Source organism: Cibotium barometz, chromosome 31 (assembly GCF_041138505.1).
Source record: "Cibotium barometz isolate CiBa-2024 chromosome 31, ASM4113850v1, whole genome shotgun sequence".
NCBI lineage: Eukaryota > Viridiplantae > Streptophyta > Polypodiopsida > Cyatheales > Cibotiaceae > Cibotium > Cibotium barometz.
Genome location: NC_141076.1, coordinates 18,956,717 through 18,977,738, shown reverse-complemented (window position 1 = coordinate 18,977,738; position 21,022 = coordinate 18,956,717). Strand labels below are relative to the sequence as shown.

General features: G+C 43.5%; 1 pseudogene across 1 annotated transcript; it reads left to right on the top strand.

Annotated features, from left to right (window-relative positions):
* Positions 1-296: 296 nt before the first annotated feature.
* Positions 297-1,980, top strand: LOC147620577 (24-methylenesterol C-methyltransferase 2 pseudogene; annotated as a pseudogene). Its single transcript, XR_015269954.1, has one exon. The product of XR_015269954.1 is annotated as a 24-methylenesterol C-methyltransferase 2 pseudogene (transcript).
* The last annotated feature ends 19,042 nt before the right edge of the window (positions 1,981-21,022 follow it).

Below are 21,022 nucleotides of genomic sequence, written 5' to 3'. Positions count from 1 at the left end.
GTAATATGCACGTGCACACACACACACACACACACACACACACCACTTGCACTTATTGCAAATATTTCTCAACAGAATGGGGGTCTTGGGGTCTTTGTAATAACATGAACCAATTTAGATTATGGGCTCTTTAAGTGACTCGAGGTGAGTCAAGGTAATTAGGATAAGAAGTTATAAGAGGTGCACATCTCTCTAATGTAGGTTAGCTTTGCTTCTCTCTCAGAAAAATAATTATGATTGTGGAAAAAGCATGCCTCACTATTAGGGACAAAAGGAGCTTTCTTGATGGAATGAGTTTGAACCCAGCTTCACGCTTAAAATATATATTCTGAAAAGAAATTTAATGCCTTCCATTTTTGGCTTGACGAAGAAAGACGGCGACGCGTTAGGCCGGAGAGGGCTACTTAAACCGATCGTGAGCGGGTAGCAGCGGTAGCTTCATCTACCACCACTCCCTTTACTCCCGGTCTTTGCGGCTATGGCGATTTAAGGCTGTGAGTCTGCAACCCTTGAAGCCCGTCTGCTGCTTTAGTGAAACCCTATCTCTGTCTCAGCGCTCTGCATCCTCAAAATAGAGAAGTGCTATGGCTATGACGATGGCGCTGGGCGCAGATCCTTTCACCTGTGCCGTAGTGGTGATGTCCTTGATGGTGGCCGCGGGCATATACTATTTGGTCTGCATCCTTGGTCCTGCAGAGACCAAGGGCAAGTCTGCAGTAGAGCTGGGAGGTGGATCCCTGGCCCGGGAGCAAGTTGCAGACAACTACAAGGCCTACGCAGCTTTCTTTGAAAAACCCAAGCAGATCGAAAACTCTAAACAGGTCCCCAAGGTAGTGGACACCTTCTACAACCTGGTTACAGATATCTATGAATGGGGATGGGGCCAGAGCTTCCACTTCTCGCCTGCCATAGCCGGGAAGTCTCATCGTGAGGAGACCAAGCTCCACGAGCAGCATGTCGCAGATCTCCTCCAAATCAAGCCCTGTGATAAGGTCCTGGATGCTGGATGCGGTGTGGGTGGTCCCATGCGTGCTATTGCCGCGCACTCCGGTGCCAATGTGGTTGGCATCACCATCAATGATTATCAGGTTGCCCGTGCCCGCAGCCACAACAAGAAGGCTGGCCTTGATGACCTTTGCGAGGTCATTTGTGGTAATTTTCTGAGCATGCCCTTCCTTGATTGCTCTTTTGATGGTGCTTACTCCATAGAAGCTACATGCCATGCCCCCCAGCTCCGCGATGTGTATGCTGAGATCTACCGCGTTCTTAAACCTGGCAAGCTCTATGTCACCTACGAATGGGTCACTACGCCTATGTATCATGCTGATAACCCTGAACATGTTGAAATTATCCATGGCATTGAGCATGGCGATGCACTACCGGGTCTCCGGAGCTACACCCAGGTTGTGGAGATTGCCAAGCAGGTGGGTTTTGAAGTGTTAGTAGAGAAGGATCTGGCTTTGCCCCCGGCGTTGCCATGGTGGAAGAGGCTGAAGATGGGGAGGTTTGCATATTACCGAAATCATGTGGTCATTGCATTGCTGTCATTCCTAGGAGTTGCTCCACAGGGAGTGGTGGATGTGCATGAGATGCTGTTCAAGACGGCAGCATACCTCACCCGTGGCGGTGAGACTGGGATCTTCACCCCCATGCACCTGCTCGTCTGCTGCAAGCCAGAGACTGCGCAATAATCAGCACTTTTTGCAGGCTTGGATAGGTTGCATGTTTCGGACAATGTTGTCTGGGGCTCTTCTACCTGGCTCTCTTCTTGTCGGGGTCGATGAGGACCTCTGAAGCAGGATGCTTTCACAGCAGCATGTCTGCTGCGGGGTACCCTATGCAGTTGCTACTTTATGTTTTCATAGACTTGTAGAAGATGCTGGTTTGAATTAGGTTTGTGCTCTTATTAGGAATTTGAAATTGTGATTGCTACAACTACAAGATTTCAATATAATTTTAGCGCTAATGGGTGTCCAAAAATTGCTTTGTATTCACAGCTTCTGTGAGTGATTATTATACATAGCTGCATCCATTATTGTAAATTTCTGGACTGCTGTATAGGGTTTTTTTTCTGACATGTTCCCGACTTATATAGCTAGCTCATACAAGATCTTGTTTATCCTTTGAAGAGCTTGAGTTTTTATTTGAGAGGGGTTTTCACCACGGGTTAATAATATTAGCCCTTCACTTGTTTCAAGGGGCTGTAGCGAGGGGGGTTGAAGTCACGATCCCCACTTTTGGACTTTGCCCCCTAACCACTCGGCTACATGCATGAGTTTTTATATATATTTGAACTGTGGTTTTCTTTGTTAGGTTTAGGTGCCATGTCAAACTGCTTTGAATTTATTTGAGCTCTCTTGGAACTTGTGATGAGAATGGGATTTGAAAATCTCTTCACTTTTTTGTTTTCTTCACATAGTTTCCTGTGCCCTTTTGAGAGATACGGGTTTGTGCAGGTGGTTGCTCGGCCTTTTTAATTTGTTGGCCCTAATGGTATGGCTTGTCTTCAGTAATTGCGAGTGTGGAAGTGTGACAGAGGTAAGGGATGCCTACCTTTTGTAGAGTTGTGGTTTAGGCATGGTTAGCTTGTCTATGGTTTTATCCTTTGGGTATATGACAATCCACAAGGCTTACAATGTCTACAGCTCCTCTGCATCCCATTGCAGCTGGTAAGCCTCGTGTGTACTTCCTTACTATGTTATCTATTTATACCATTACTGCCTTATATACTCCCTGCTCCCTTATAGAGTATTTGGAGCCTTGATGGCCTCAACTCTAAAAATGGCTTTGGACAGTTTTTGAGGGCTTAAAGCTCAATGACTAGATTGTACGTGGAATAGTACTAAAGAGTAATTTTCGCTTCTAGAAAGTGGAGAGACCCACAAAAAGATTTGAGAACATGTACAGAGTTGTTTAGGTGAGGTAGGGTTTTAAAAGGCCCTTAGAAAGGGATGCGATGCTTGAATGTCGAATGAGATTAGGATGAGGGTTTGCACACATGGGATAATATAGATACATGCCAGTGATGGGAGAATCATGAAGATAGACAAGTTGGGAATTCTAAGAGACAATATAAAGACATGGAGTGGAATGCTCTATTTCGTGTGTGTGGGAATGTGTAATGTTGACTGGAAAATTTGGAGTGAGTGGGAACAGGAGGAAGACTAGAAGAGATTGGAGAAGCCACAAGAAAAACCAAAAGCAGATATGATTTAGTCATGCACATGCTATAAAATGAAGAAAAAAATCCAATCAGCAGGCAATTGCTCTGCAAACGTAGTTATTTTAGGAGCCCTTGGTTGCCTTGTTATAGTCCCTTCAAAGCCCAAATAGGCCAGAGAAGATCCAAGGGCTGGACAGTGGAACTTCTTTATTGTTGTTTTTGGAATCGGATGAAAATACATCTATACAAGATAAAGGAGAGGTTTCTAGCCTTCACGTGGGCAAAGGAGAACGAGAATTGGTGAAAAGGAGAAAGGAAAGGGAGAATTGGTGAAATTTTGAAAATTTGAATCACTTTTCTCAAGTCCCCAGGTTGCACCTTGGGTTTGCTTGCAGCGTGACGCTCATGCTCAGGTTGTTGAGGACCGTGCTACCGTGCTGCTAGTGTGGGTGCAATGCCAGCCGTGTGAGTCTTGTTACCTGCAGGTTTTACCTATCTTCGACCTTGCACAATCTACAGACTCCTTCAGGAGGCGGCCTTTGAAACCGATCCCGTCAAGTGGGAAAGACTCCGTTGGACATCCACACGCGTAATAGCACAACTTAATACCACAATTTGAAATGGACAACTTAATTACAACTTGAAATTGAATTGAAATGAAATGAGATAGATGGACACCAGCACTGGGGCCGGAACGGGCCGACCCCCCCTCAATATATGGTATATTTATTGGGAGTATTTAACAAATACAATGCTCCATGGGTTCCAAGAACTAGATGATGTCCATGTACAAATGAATACAGTACCAAACAAAAAGCTCGAAGTAGAACGACCACTAGCGTGGTCCAATCTCTACAGTCCTGTGCTTTCACTGGACTCTGCGGAGAGCGTCCCATTGGTGTTCCAAGACCACACACAAACAGGCGCTCTCGTACTAACGCCTGGCTCTCCCGATCTCAGCACCCTTGGACCGAGGTTCTCCAGTAGCTTAGACTACCCGGCACCGAACGGGTGTTGCCGTGGTGAGAGTCCCTTATCAGATTTATCACAAAATACTTTACTTAAATCTAAAAATTCACTTACTTGAAGATGGCAGATGGAGATCCAATACCCGAGGTATCTATGTGTAGTTACTTGAGTGGGACACCAGATGTAGCCACTTGAAGAAGGAAAACACCGCCTATGGAAAGGAGGTATAACGGCCTACAAAGGAGAAGAGGAGCAGCCGCTGTAGATAGATACACAGGGGCGTGCTGTGAAGGTAGTGCAACCTGTATGGTGGTGACACACACACAGCCTGTATGGTTGCCAGGCTATAGTGGAAAAGGGTTGGCGGCCTGCAGCCGTCGGCCTGTAGTGCTCAGTTAGCGGAAGAGGACACACACAGTGGGCAGCCGCCTGCTGAAGCTGGAACGTTGCCGGCATGAGAGGGACAGCCGCCTGTGAGGCAGAAACGCAGGTTGTTGGGGAGGACATGCGCAGCCACCAACTGTAGGAGCTGCACAGCCGTCAGGTAGCAGTGCACAGCCGCCTGACTATAAAAGTACAGCTGCTCGTGATGAACGCACAGCCGCCTGCTGTGGTAGGCGGCGTAGCTTGAGAAGATAGTATCTGCCTGGATGCCACGAGGAGTAGCAGGCTGAAGGAACAGCCTGAAGCGGAGGAGCGGAGGAGCATGCGCAGCCTGTAGAAACGATCGCCGGTTGTGTGTTCGATGGAGGTGGTGGCTTATTTTTTTATAAAAATTAGAGAGGGAGTTGCACTATTGTGTTGTGGCTGGCTACCTACGTTTGCATGTGGGCGGCCAGTTCTATGGGGTTGTGGGTAGGTGACCATGCACCCACCCCCACACACACACAACTTAAGTGTGGCTCCCCACCTTGGCCCCTAAGTGGGTGCCCACTTTTAAGTGTATGTGAACATACAACCTTATAAATCAAAAGGTTAGAGATTAAAGTATTAAACTAACATGTGCAATATACTTACCACCTGTTCACATGCACCAAAACTCGTCAGAAGACAGAGCAGACCTCACGACTCACTGGCAGGCGTCCCTGCTCAGTAAGTAACACGTCAAGCAGGCAAAACACAAAAATACAAGTCATGCGAAAACAGTTTCAAACATGCAGAACATGAGTGCATGTGCAAATAGTATCATGGACATATCTCTCGTTCATGGAACAAGTACAAAATATCTGTCGGCACAAAAAATGGCCCGACGTAAAACATAAATCCTGGTCTTCCTATGGAGTGAAAGTCCCATAGGTAAGACACAGTTCCAGGCACGAGCCTCCCTATGGAGTGACAGTCCCATAGGTAAGACACGGCACGAATACTGGCTCTTCCATGGCGTGACAATCCCATGGATCGAACACAGTCCAGGTCATACACGTCTGGCTCCCGTCCATATGACACCATCATGCTAACACACGGGTGGCACCAGTCTGGCTCCCGTCCATATGACACCATCATGCTAACACACGGGTGGCACCAGTCTGGCTCCCGTCCTGCTAACACACCGGCCTGGCCTCAAGTGAACGAGACACAAAAACTAGAGATGGACCAAATGGTCGGCCAATTGGTGACATCCCCCCGGGCTTCTAAAGAGTTGTCCTCAACTGAAAAGCCTCAAGATATGCCTGCAACAACTGTGGGTAATCAACAAAATAGTCCTCATTTACCCACTTGGCATCAATAGGCAAATAATTCTTAAACTTCACAAGGTATCTCCTGGAAAGCTTTCCTGCAGGTAGCTTTCTCTCCTTGTGAAAAACAATCTGTTCTGGCTGGAGGATCTCCTCAAGCTCTTCAATATCTGGCGGATCTTCTGTGATGACAGGCTCATCAGGATCTGGCCCCACATATTTCCGAAATAGACTCACATGAAAAGCATTGTGAATCTTCCAGTGACTAGGTAAAGCAAGCCTGTAGGACACTTCATTGATTTTATGAATCACCTTGAAGGGTCCATAATAGCGAGGAGAAAGCTTAGGATATGATCCTTCTCGTCCTGGCCTCTTCCGAAGCCTAGTCTTCTCAATTTTCAGCAAAACCAAATCATCTTCTTTGACTTCCATGTCCCTTCTATGCTTGTCACAGCAGCCATTTTATGTTTATCTTGTGATCTTGCAATGGCTGTCCGCACCTGAGCAAAGGCTACATCCAAGTCACGAACATATTCATCAGCTCTGCTGCTGCAACAAAAATCTCATCCTGTGTACGAAGGATGGGTGGTAATACCACTTTGCCATAGATAATCTCAAATGGAGCCTTTCCCGTGGAGGCATGGATTGTATTGTTGTTGGCAAACTCAACAAGTGGAAGATACTTCTCCCATGCAGTCTTTTGTTCTGCCACATAACATTTCAACAAATCCAACACAGCTGAATTTGCAGCTTCACTTTGGCCATCTTGTGGATGATAAGCTGATGAAAACTCAAGTTTAGTACCCATATTATCAAATAAAGCCCTCCAAAAGAGGCTTGTAGTCCTGGGATCTCTATCCCCAACAATGGATTTAGGCATACCATGATGCTTGAAAATATTAGCAAGAAAAAGCTTTACCATATGATCAGCTTTAATGGTTTTCTTGACGGGCAAGAAATGAGCTTGCTTGCTAAATCTGTCCACAATGGTCCAAATAGCATCATTCCCATGTTGGGATCTAGGCAAATCCATGATAAAATCCATAGTAATACTTTCCCAAGGTTGCGAGGGAATATGCAATGGTTGAAGCAAACCTGGAGGTTTTTGCCTATAAAATTTCACCTTTTGGCAAGTAATACATGCACGTACATAAGCCTCAATGTCTTTACGCATACTTGGCCAAAAGAAACATCTCTGAATCATGCGCGTAGTAGGCATGATACCTCTATGACCAGCATAAGGTGGAGCGTGACATTCCTCCATAACCTTTGGACGCAAATCCTTCACCACACATAGGCAATTATCCTTCATAAGATAACCCTCGTTGATAACATAAGAGGCATGTGAATGACCAGCCATCAAATCAGTCCATATATGGCAAAAATCAGCATCCAAATGATACAAATCTCGCATAGCAGATAAGTCTCCATGAGAGGCCACTGCTGCATAAGGCCTCCTGGTGTGATAATGCATCGGCTACAACATTTTTCTTTCCTGGAGTATGCACAATCTGAAAATGAAACATGGAAAGAAAGTTTGCCATTCTCATCTGCTTCTCCAAAAGCTTTGTCTGAGATAGAAAGTATCTCTTTTGATGATCTGTCTTGACTACAAATTCAGCCCCAAGAAGATAATGTTTCCATATCTTTAAGGCGTGAATTACAGCCAAGAGCTCTTTCTCATGGATATCCATATGAAGCTCAGCATCATGCAAACGACGGCTCTCGTATGCAACTGCATGCCCTTCTTGATTTAGGACAGCTCCTATACAATCACCACAAGCATCACATTCAACTACGAATGACTTGTGCAAGTCAGGAACAATCAAAACTGGACCACATATGATAGCATGCTTGAGCTGCAAGAAAGCATCCTGTTCTTTTGAAGTCCATTTGAAAGTGATTTTCTTCTTTGTGAGATCATGTAGAGGAGTGGCTATCATAGCAAAATGCCTTATGAAACGCCTATAATACGAACATAATCCCAGAAAACTACGTACTTGATGTACGTTTTGCAATTCGGGCCATCTAGTGCATTTCTGCTCACATTTCTGTCACGTGGAAATACATGCTTTGTTTGCTTTCCAAATTGGCATGCTTCACATATTTTCTGCATACCTTCAACTTTAAACTTTGGCAGCCCTGTCACAATTCCTTTAGTCTGCATAGACTTCATTCTCTGCACATTCACATGTCCAATTCTTTTATGCCAAATGTCTGTGTCTGCTGCAACAATTCCTGAACCATTTGCAAACATCGCAGCACTCACTTCAGGCATGTTTACATTCAATGTAAACATTCTGTCCACTCTGTTGCCTTTTGCAACCAACCTACACTTGTCTTTAAAGTCTTCAACATAACAACCATCAGGGTTAAACCGAACCTGCAAACCCTGCTCAACCATCTGGCCAATTGAAACCAGATTCTTTGTTATGTTCGGAACATGATGTACACCTGCAAGGTACTTCATCACTTTTCTTGGCATTAATAATAAGTTTATGCTTCCGCAATTCTTCGAACACTGTGACCAAATGAGTTCTGTGCTCCTGCTCATTCTTGGAGAAAACCAAGATATCATCAAAGAATACTCCTGTGAATTTGCGATGGGGTTGGAATATCCTATCCATCATACGATTAAACGTAGCAGGAGCATTGGTGAGACCAAAAGGCATTACCAAAATTTCATATAATCCGAAGGCTGTCCTGAATGTAGTTTTATGGACATCTTGTGGTACCACTCGTATTTGGTGATAACCACTCTTCAAGTCAAGTTGGCTGAAATAAGCCAAACCATCAACCTTATCCAAGATATCATCAATACGCGGAATTGGGAGTCGGTTCTTGATGGTAAGCTTGTTTAAAGCTCTATAGTCCACACACATACGGAATGAGCCATCCTTATTTTGAACAAGAAGCACAGGAGAGCAATAAGGTGAGGAACTGGGCTGAACCAAACCTTTATCTAAAAGCTCGTTTACCTGCTTCATGATCTCTTCTTGTTGTGCGGCACTCACTCGATATGCGGGTTTGTTAGGAGGAGAACTACCTGGCACAAGATCTATGCGATGATCTTCGGGCCTTTGGGGAGGTAATTCACCTGGCAATGAATCAGCAAAACAATCGTTGAATGCATGAAGAAAATTTAGCCTATCATTAGTCATAGCATCCACATTTTGATGATTTGGCACAAGGCTATCATGAACAAAAACCAAGTACGCAGAAAGACTCTTTTTGATTGCTTTATTAATTTGGATGTGTGATACAAGTGGGATGGAATCCCCTCCAGCATCAATAAAATGTATGCGGCCTTTATGCATAAAAGAAATCATATTGGTCTTGTATTCTTTGCGGGGCTCAAGCCTATGATGCCATGGCTTGCCCAACAATACATCACATCCATTTAGTGGAGCAACTAGGAAATGTTCATTATCAAGGTAGCCCTGGATATGTATGCGCAACTTCCCTATCAATGGGGTAACTTGCACCTCTTTGCCAACAAATGCAGCTTCGGCTTCAATATGAGGTCCAACCTCAATACCCAATGTAGCTGCCGTTTGCATAGAGATGAAGTTATTGGTTGCACAGTCTTCATCAAACATGAATAAGGCGGGCTGATCCTTGATTTGCCCCCAAGCCTTGCATACCATCCGCTCTTTTGCATCATGACTTGTATTTCCTTGCACATCAGGAACTGCATGTACATTAGCCTTGGTCTGCTTGTCGTCATGCTTTGGTTTGCGGTCAGGGCACTGTCTAAACATGTGCTCTTTGCTACCACAAGAAAAACATTTTCCATCCTTGGCATATTGTTCTCTTTGCTCCGGGGTTAAGCCGAATTTGTTCTTCCTTGGGCCCTGATCTTTAGATGTGGTATTTTCAGCTTTACCACCCTTGTGGGTCTCCCGGAAGTTCTTTTTAGGTGGCTGTCCACCCTTTTGCAGATTTGGGACAGCCTTGTCTTTCCCCTTTGAACCTCCTTGATCCTACTTAATTTTGAGCACCAATTGCTCCGTAGCAAGAGCAGAAGCTGTGAGCTGTTGCAAAGTATGTTTCGGGTGCAATTCAATGCCCGAACGATATGCTGGTTGTAGTCCAGAGCGAAACTTCCTCTTTCTTTCATCCTCGGTGATTTGCATAAAGGGAGTTACTTCCAGCAACACTTTCCAAAACTTGTTGACATACTGTTGCACGCTTTCATTATCTCTTTGCTCCAGCCTATCCCACTTTTGAGTGAGAGTTTGCTCCACATTTGGTGGCAAAAACTGAGCATAGAATCTAAACACCCAGCCATTTGAAAATACAACCGATCGTGAGTTGTAGTTTTGAGAGACCAAAAAAATTCTTTAAAAACAATCCAAATCTAGCACCAAAAGAATCTTTGACGTGCCCAATAAAGTAGAACTTTAAAAAGAGACTTTTTTGCTTAACTTAAAACATACTTGCAAGTGATTCATTCGCTAAATTAAAAATTTGTCAAATTTTTCACTATTTGATGTCTAAGTACAAGCCTATCCCTACAAAATCTTAGAATATTTCAAACAAAAATACATGACACAAAAGTTGCATTAGAGACTCACAACAAAGAGCTTCACTTTGAATACAAAATTATTGCTATCGTTACTAGAAAGCAAAATATAACTACTTTTATCGCACAACTTCAATGTCATGATTACATTAATCTTCATTGATTAAAAAAACAAGTCTTATTATGAGACAATTCCTATAAATGCTTCAATAGAGACAACATTTGACCAATTTTTTGAACCAATCTCAAAACGCAAACTCCTCAAAAAGATTTGTAATGCTAGTTTTGAATACAAACAAATGTTGTTCAAAACACTCTCAAAACCTAGAAATCCTTGAACACCCCCAATGAGGATTTAAATACCAAAAATTGTTTGAAACTACAAGTGTCTAAATCTATTCTAGCATAGGGAATTCCTCCACTTCACTTCTTCATCAGTTTGCTTGCGTCCTACAATGAGTGGTGTTGACTCCGTAAGAGGAATATCAATATCCACAGTATGTGGATCTTCATAAGGCTCAAGATCTGCAAACTGCATTTTATCATCAGGTCCAAAGGGAGGCTGAGGTTCTTCAGACGCATCCACCACTCTTGGGTTTGTTGCCATGTTTTTCATTCCAACCTCTTGAAACTCGTCCGGCAATTCTTTCATTGCAGTGACTCGTTGTTGAATAAAACGAACTTGAACTGGATCTAGCTCAATAGCAACAACATTCCTTCCTTTTTTAAGAGCACTAATAGTGGTTGTTCCTAAGAAAAAAAGAATCAACATGGTAAAGCTCACTTAAATGAGCAATATAAAATATGTAATAAGTTAAGGTTGCATGATTACCTGTCCCCGCAAAAAGATCCATGATCCACTCTCCTTTTAAAGATAGAAGCTCAATTAAATCCATCATCAAAAGTTGTGGTTTTTGATAAGGATTCATGATCTCATTTGAATCACTAGAAAGATCCTTGAGCTTCCGACACACGCCTGGTCTATCAAAAATATTTGTTCGGTTAGGTTTCGAAGCAAAATTAAAATTTCCTTTACTGTTCGGATCCGCAGGAGACCAGAAACCAATGGTAGCAAACTCGGCAGCAAAAGAAAGTCTGTCAAGCTTATAGCCTTTGATGTTAGGCTTTGTCCTACAAAAGAAAAAGTTAGCCTTTGATGTTAGGCTTTGTCCTACAAAAGAAAAAGTTAGGCTTTAACTTAAGCTTTTGTAACTTGCAAAAGAATGCTTGAAATTTAACATACCATATGCATAGCTGATGGACCATTTGATTGTCAACGAATGCTTTCTCTACAGCAGAGATTTGATCATGAGCATGAAAAATTACCAGTGCCCATGATTCAGCCGTTGTGACCTTTTTGAAAGCGTCGATGACTCTTTTATATGCACTTACACCATACTTTACTTCATCGTGTATTGAGTGTGGTGCCTTAAATCCATACGGAGCATCAGCAATGGCTAAAGTAAAATGTTGTGCAGTCACAAAACGATTCCATGTTCTCTACTTTGCCTTCATGAACAAAATATTGAATTGGTTCTGCAGACACATCATCAGAAATGAAAATATTTGCCTCTTGAATGGTCTCCAAAGTTTGTGCCTCTTCTAATCTCTTCCGCTCTGCCCTTGCGCGACTCAAATGTTGCTCAAACTCTTGAGGAATGCTCTTTATGGGAGCACGAGGTGCTCGAGACTTGTTAAAATGAAAATAAGTAAACATTAAATATATTCTAGAATACACATTGACTGGATTACAAAAATCAAAATCAATTTTTTAAAATATTTGACCTAAATTTTTACAAAACCTTCAAAAATACTTAAAAAAAAAATCTATTCAAATATGTAGTTTACTTACTGCATTTTTGAAAAGATAAATGAAACGCTCTAAGGAGCTTGGATGACTAGTGATGGGATGAAATATTTGAACCTCGTTCCAATCCTTGCAATTAAGTTTTTCAATCATTATTCTTTGCATGTACAAGAAAGTCTTTTGCCTGTTTCAAAAAAATACAAAATAAAAAAATAACTTTACATGAAATAAAATAAGTAGATTTAAAAAGAAGAATTAGCAACGTACTGTTCTAATTCCTTTGCCATTTCATCGAGTGTCAAAGAACCTCCTTTCACTCGTGCCAAGATGGGTATGATAATATTTTTCTCGCGTATTCCTTGCATTGCTCGCCAATTCGTGATACGCATTTCTTCAGGAATTGGCTTCAAAGTGTCCTCATTCCCTGTTCCTTTGCCCTTTTGACTTCCAGGTGGGAGCTTTACTTTTTGCCCTTTGATTTTACCTTCCTCCCAAAGCTTGAAAATGTCTTCTTGTAGATCCCATATCTCTCCATCACGAAAGGCTAACTGAAAGAAATTGTCATGACCTCGAACATTTGTTTTTCCAGAGCGTCCAGCTTTGCTTGACTTCTTTGTGACAAGACCAACTTGCTCACAAAGCTTGATTTTGAAAGCTTCATCAACTTTATGACCTTGCTGAATATGATTGATCCACTCGTTGTGAAAAAATCTTATCTTTTGTAAGAAAGACATGGATAGTCGCATCTCGGAATCAATGTTGTGATCAAGGGCAAGTAGCTTTGCATCATCATCACCTAACCCAGCATAGACCCATGCTAGGACTGTCTTATAGCTCTCTACATGAGGATACTCAGCACATAACTCTTTTTTAGCAATGAGAGAGTGAGTTCCCCCCAAGACAAAGTATTTGTATTGATTGATTTTTGATCTCTCAAAACTCTCTTTCTTAACACAAGAAGACTTATCCACAAGAACAAGAAGGGGTAAAACATTTGTTGTTGGTTTCTCCTTCATCATTACTTTAAGATTACTCACATGTCCAGGGACAATGGTTCGAACTTCTAGTGGTCTCTTATTTGAAACAGGATCTAATGGAGGACGTTCTATATTAGACACTAGTAAAATTAAGGGTCTCTCATCAACCATATGAAACTTTTTGGCTTTATTTCTTATGGTATTAAGACCAGAAGATTCTGAAGGATCAGACTTTGGAGCTCCAGGTCCAGAAAGTAAAGTATCACTCACATCTTGAGACTTTGACCCAGAAGTCTCTTCAAGAACTTCAACATCTTCTTCTGAGTCATCTATGTCTGTACCTTCATTCTCTTCATAATCAGAATCATCAGTGGAGTGGTTGGAATTGTACAAATTATCATGATGCTCTTGAAATGCTTCAGAAAAAGACTACAAAAAAAGAAAAAGAAAAAGTCATTCTAAGTAGAAGAGGATTTTAAGACTTGATAGACTGAACTTAAAAGTAAGAACCAAAGAGTAACTTATGCAAAAGTAAGAACACTTTAACCATTTCTTTGTATACTAGAATACATGGTAAACTCATTAAACCAGACATAAAAAGTAAGCCAAACTTCCTTCTTGCTAAAATTCATTCAAACTAAACAAAACAAACTTCTTGTATACTAGAATGCATTCTAGCATATGCTAGAGCAGACAAACTTCTTGTATACTAGAATACATACAAACTAGACTTGACTAGACCTCTAAGTGTTTCAAGATATGAGCTAGAAAGATAAGAATTAAATAGACTAAAAAACAAAGAATAGTTCTCAATGTATTCTAGAATACACAAAGATAAGAAGTTTTTTGAACTACGTGTATACTAGAATACATACAAACTAGACTAGACAAACTTCATGTTTATTAGAATACATGCAAACTAGAGTTGACTTGACCTCTACGTATTCCAATATATGAGTTGGAAAGACATGACTCAAACAAAATTAAAAAAGAATAACAGTTCTCTACATATTTTAGAATACACAAAGATAATTTTTTTTAACACTAATGAAAAAAAGGTCGAGAGAAAGATATCCATACCCGTTTGCGAGTAATCATTGCATCTTTAAACTCTTGCTGGGTAGAAACAGGATTCATTTCTTCAAGCCGAAAATTAGCAGAGAAAACTCTAACTGCAAGAAACTTTCCTTTGTTGTTGTCTACCAGATGATGAATGATCCCACGAGATATACTTTCTTTGACTTCAACAATGCGACCATAAGTTAAATACTTTGTATTTTCAGAGTCTCCTTTTTCTTCCGCAATAGAAAGGAAAGGTGTGTTTGGCTCAATGATCGTCTTGTGCTTACCTACCATGCTAAATTGAATTGTCCAAGCAAATCCTTCTCGTGCTTTATCTCTTGCACTACTCCAAAGAGTTGTAGCTTCCATGCTTGAAGACTTTTTCTGCTGATGTTGAGTTAAAGGTGTGGTTCCTTGAGATGATGGAGAAAGTCCATGAGTAGCTAAAACCATTCTGCTTGATGGTGGTTGATCTTGTAACTCTGGAAACTGGTGAGCTGCTAAAAGTTGTCTTCTTGGCTCACTTGGATGTCTATCAGGGTTTGGAAGAGTCACAGTCACTCGAGGTGCTTGAAAGTGAGGACTACATTAGGACTTGTTTGGGGTCTTCTTGGGCCCTTTAATTTGCCCCAAGCCTAATGACAGTCATTAAGGAATAGTGCAATGGGAGAAGGCCATGTGGAGAAAAATGTTGGGTTTCCCTGCCCCTAATATGTAGGGGTCAAACTTGAATCATACGTTTTTTTTAAAGAAATTGGGCTGAAAATGCAAAATCTTTCAATAAAATCAGATTTCCCACCTTTTTTTAATAAAGACAGCTCAAACTGGCATAAATGACCCCACCTCAAAGAGTGGGCTAGGGCCAGAAACGCCCCCCCATCATTATCCCTCATTTAAAGCTACTTTTCCCTCTCCCCACTCCCTCTTCCTCTCTCTAAAACTAGCAATTCGGTTTTGAGTCTCTCTCTAACTAAAAGAATCTTTTTTGGCCTCCTCCCTCCCCATTCTGCCTTCCCCTTCCCTCCTAAAGTTAGATCTATCTTTCTGTGCCTTCTTGGCTATGGAAAGCTTGGAAAACAGTCCACTTTTTCCCCCATCAAGTCCATCCTCTCTTGCTTGCACACATTCTTCACTCTCCTCTTGCTAGCTTATACACATTCTTGACTCCTCTTGCCAGCTTATATGCTCTGCTAGCATTAGGTTGCAGAGATCTTCTTGGCTATGGAAAGCTTTGGAAAACAGTCCTTTTTTCCCCATCAAGTCCATCCTCTCTTGCTTGCACACATTCTTCACTCTCCTCTTGCTAGCTTATACACATTATTGACTCCTCTTTTCAGCTTATATGCTCTGCTAGCATTAGGTTGCAGAGATCTTCTCACACACCTACAACTTCATAGCATTTAGCTTAGTCGGTTAGCCAAGCACAATGAGTCGCCGACCTCGTTCAAGGGTGGAGTCCTTTAGCAGCAGCAACGAACAAGACGACACTGGCTTGTGGGTTACAAGCACCTTTGCAAAAGGAATGTGGGTGACGATGCGTCCAAGCACAAGGGGAGCCCACAAAGTCTCTCGCAGATACATAGGGTTAAAGTCACACCATTGGAAGGGTCGCATAGTGGATCTCAAGCAGGGGGCTGACGGAAGCAAGCAGGTGATGATCCAACACGTCTACAAGGCATCGCAACTCCGTGTTGACAATGCCAATCACAAACGCTTTCCTGCAAATTGTAAGTTTTATTTGTGCTTCTTGTTTTATGGGCTGCACTGAGACATGCTAATATCATTTCATGTTACGGAAGCTTGATTTTTTCAAGTGTGTTCTTGTAATGTTCTGTGCAGACATCTTTCCGTCGACATTTGTGGAATGGGAGCCTTTAGAGGCCCTTTCTGGAACCTTTGAGGCGCACCACTTTGAAATCGGCAAGCTACTATATACTGGTTGTTCAACATCAGAGCTTTTAGAGCGCTCAGTTTTCTTCTTTCATGCAGAGTATATTGTACCCACATCAAGAGATGGTTCTGGGACTCTACGGAGGCTCCCTACACCAAGTCTCACGGACCATGATTGGCCAAAGCCCGACAATACTTTGGTTGCACTAACCAGACGTCGGATTGAGATTGATGTGTGCAATGCAATGAAGTGCACCTATGGGTCACATCGTGCGACTCTCACGTTCTTCATGCCTTTACATTTGTTTGTGTTTTTGTTCAAGGAGGCTGATGTTCACCGGACTCCTACAATGTGGATTGCAAAGGGAGGCACAGTAATGAGTGCCTTTTTGCCACCTTCGTGGGATTTGAAGGTTATTCAACATCAGGGTGACAAGATAAAGTGCATGGTGGTGTCGGAGAAGATGGTCGTTCGGTACCAGCTTGGAAAGCAACAACTCTCTATTATCTTTCCTTACAGACGTTGGAAGCTGACTGGAGGCGAATGGCAAGCACTCGATTCGGACATCAACGATGCAGAACAGCTCGATGTACATGTTAACACGCAAGCTGATGTGTGGGATATCGTAGTAAATGCTGATTGGAATATGGCGAACCTAAGGGAGTACTTAGGCCTTAGAGGTTTGCACTGAAAGGTGACTTTTCATTTGTGATTGATAACACACCTCTACGTAAGAGGAAAGAGGCATCTTACTTTTGTAAAAGCATTCCCTTCCCCAGATGTATCCATATCAAGCAAGCTATGTAACAGATTTTGAGAGATTAATTCAAAACAATTTTGGCTACTCGCAATTTGTATTCAGTTTTGTGCACTTTTAAGTTTTGTCGCGTGTTTTTATTTTTTTGGAGGTTTTAAGTGAGTTTTTAAACATAAAAAAAGTTTTAAAGACCTCTTTATAAGTCACTTTTGGCCACTTTGAGTTCATCTCCTCACTCTCGGCATCTTTGCGGTCCCCTCGCCTTCTTCGCTACTCAAGCATGGCCACCCCTGCCCAAGCTCTCCTATCTCAATTGCACAAGCTTGACCTCGGTCACTTGATCGAGAAGCTTGCACCCATCTTTCAGACATCTATTGACATGGAAGGCACCGCCGAACTCCATAATGACGTGTTTGGGACGTTCACTAGCTACATGGACACATACATGGCTGAATATTGTGTCAACTTTGAAGACGAGGAGGGAACTTGGGTGCCTGTGGATCTTATCAAGCATACCTACAAAGCGGACAAAAATTTCAGGTTCAGGCTTGCAAGATTCCTCAAAGGCCTTAGTAGCGCATATCTAAGGGAGGAGGAAGAAGATAACCTGGTAGGTCTTGGAATGGGCAACATTGGCACAAGTTTTTTGAGGTGGGACATGACTCTTGCCCTCCTGATCTTGGAGGGAACAGAGAAAAGCAAGGGAAAGAGGAAGGCCACTCCTCCAAAGAAAGCCACACCTTATCTCTTGATCAAGGAAGCTGACCCAAAGGAGGAGATTGTCACCCCAGTGCAAGAAGCATCTCTTGCACTTGTGACTCTGGCGGAAGAGCCGCAAGCTGAGGCTGTGAAACGGGACATCGAAGGGGACGATGTCATGGATGAAGTTCCAGAGCTCGAAGTGCGAACTCTACACCCCATCATAGTAGAAGGTGTAGAGTTCTTATTTTTGGATGACATCGCCCATGTCCTTGGGCTGCACCAGGATGAAACTCTCTCAGTCATTGCTATGTACGCGGGCATGCGAGACACACAACAGCCGTCCAAAGATGATGACATCTGCATTGACTTCAGTTCCGCAGATGTCACAAAGGTGCTTGCGCTCCCGGAAAATCATGCCTCAATAGAGTCCCTTGTGGCAGAGACTCTTGTACAAATATCCCAGTGCAAGGATTTCTACGAGAGTGTGCCAGAAACTAGCTTTGCCCCTCACAAGCCGCTTGCCATTTCGGATTCCGTCAGCCTCGGGAGCATCAATATTAGTGATGCAGACCTTGCGGATCATGATGATGCCACTGAGGTAGTACACCCAATTTCTTCCCTTCTTAATTTGTAATTTTTTGAAGTCAACTCATTCTTCTATCTACTTTGTAGACTGCAAGAGAAATGGACTGGTTCGCAAGCCGAAAGGGTGGAGCACGAAAGGAGGTGGAGGGGAAAGATGCTGCGCTATGGCACTACATCCCGAGCTTCAATGCCGAGATGCTTCGCGTAATTCACAACGACTTTTCAAATGATGCGCAAGCTGAATTTTTGAAGTGCAGAGCCCTAAGCGCCATCCTGTCTGAAGCCCCTATAGCCCAAAATGCCCATAAATGTATTCTTGTAAATAGGGAAGCAGCTATCTATAGCTTTGGTGATAAAGGTGCAGGGTCTTTCCTAGGATTTTGTGGCCTTAGCCTTGGACAAGGCATCACTGATGCCAAAGAGATAGCCGAACACATTGGTGACAAACCATTAGTAAAGACTCTCACCCACGAGGCTTTCATGAAGCTCATCAAGCGAGTTGGCTAGATCCAATGTACTCATTTGCCTTCTGTGAAAATCAAACAATTAATGACATCAAGATGTTTTTCGAGCTGATTTTAAGTTTTATCTTCTTGATGTGTTTATATGTTGTTGTCGTGTCCTGTCATGATGTTTCAATCAATTTTTGTGAACGCTCGTCTGCCACTGCCCGTCCGACTTTGGCTCGACTCGACGGGCCGATTTCTCCCGCGTATGGCCCCAGAAGGGTATATCAGCTGTGCGGGGTGCGCCGGGGCCGGGGGGGGCCGGTGGTCGCTCCGTGGAGCCTGTGTGCCACGGAGCGACTTTTGGCTGTTTGACCTGGTCAAACAGCCAAAAGTCGCTCCGTGGCACACAGGCTCCACGGAGCGACCACCGGCCCCCCCCCTCGGCCCCGGCGCACCCCGCACCTGGTCAAACAGCCAAAAGTCGCTCCGTGGCACACAGGCTCCACGGAGCGACCACCCCGCCCCCCCCGGGCCCCGGCGCACCCCGCACAGCTGATATACCCTTCTGGGGCCATACGCGGGAGAAATCGGCCCGTCGAGTCGAGCCAAAGTCGGACGGGCGGTGGCAGACGAGCGTTCACATGAGGTCGAATGTACATAGCGACAACAATTACATGCAAAAGACTACAATTACCTTAACAAGACAACAATCACTTGCAATAGAAAATAACTTTTTTGAAAATAGACATGGTTTTTCATTAATCAAATTGAGATTACAAAACACGGTTTGTTGCATTACAAAGGCTTCCCCTATCTAGTGAAAGAGAGCTTCCTCTCCACGGATACGCCTAGCTAGATGAAGATCAGATGGCTTCAAAGTGACACGTTTTGCATGCACCATGCACAAAATCGCGTCTTGGAAAAGCGAAACCAAAATATCCTCAGCACCTTGTTGCAGAGCGCCTAGTGCCGCCGCTTGCACACGATTGACATCCCGGCGCTGGTCGTGGATAATCTCTTTGACGAGACGCCCAAAAGGTGCCTTTGGAATAATTGGTGTGCAGGTCTTTTGATATTTGCGACTTTCTCTAAGGGCAGCTGTCCCTGGTCTCCACCTTTGCTTCTTCTGCGTTGTTGGGGGCGGTGGTGCTTGCGCGTGGCGAGTCCAAGCTGGCGTGTCATTTTTAAACTTCTGTCGCTGCTCTTGGAAGTTATCGGAAGGGGGTTCTGTGCGTTTAGGAATGGTTTTTCCCTTCTTAGCCTTTGCAAGTGTTGGAGTTTTCTTTGCCTTTGCAGATGGAGTCTTCGGAGCTGCTCTCTGCTCTGCCTCCTTCCTTACTCGCTCCTCTTCATCTTTCCTGTCTTTTTCCTCACGAAGCCTCCGTGTGTTTGCTGCCCTGGCTTCTCGTTCAAGCTTCTGTCTCTTATTTTCTACTTCCTCAGCTGAGAGTTTTCTCTTTCCTGTGCACGAGCCAAGACTCTGTCTAGCATTGCATTGACAATCCTATTGCTCGGCAGGTGCTCCCTTTCTACTGTGTCTTCATTTCTCCTCTTTGTATATTCTGCTCGAAGACTTTGTATAGCCGCTTCCAAAATTGTGTCATCTTCGTATCCGGCCATTCGCAGGTCAGCAACAAATCCGTGAGCTTTTCTGTTAAGCCAATCCTCCTCCGCAGCAAAGAATGCTAATCTTCTCTTGTTGCTTGCGGCGGCCTGAGCTTCTTCTACAGCCTTCTTATCTGCCTCCGCCTTCCTAACTGCCTCGTCTTCTTCCTCCTTCTTGGCAGCCTCATCCTCCTGTGCTTTCTTTGCTGCCTCGTCCTCTTGAGTTCTGACGGTCTCTTCGGCTTCTTTTCTTGCTCTCTCAGCTGCCTCCATGTCCTCTGCTTCTTTGTGTAATCTCTTCGCTTCTTGGCATTCTTGGGCTTCTTGGGCCTCTCGCTCAAGCCTCACACGCTCAGCTTCCAGATCCACTTGGGCTTGTGGGTAAATGTTTGGGATTGCAGTTCTATGTGCCACCGGTAAGGGCCCAAGGTCTTTGAAAATGTCATCCTGCGTATTGGATGGAGGATCATTTGGGGGCTCCATGTGCGTGAGATATTAGTGCACGAGCGAGAGAGAGAGAGAGAAAGAGAGCGCGCGAGAGAGTCAAGGGGAGAGGAAGAGAGAGAGCTCACAAGTCAAGACTTTTAAAAATGACTATAAAACTCACTGATATTTATAGGGGGCCAAAATTACAAAAAAGTCAATTTACAAAATGAACGCGCCAAAAAGTGGCGAACAAGAATTATTGGGTGGGTAACCACACACGGCCATTTCTTAGTCGACCACTGTGCCATTGCCTCGCTCTTTCACGTGCCATTGACGCATTGCACCCTTCTCTTTCGCCTTGCACCTAACACCTTCATGATTTTGCGCCTCAAAGACAAATTTCCGGCTCGCTTTTGGGCCTTTCTCCC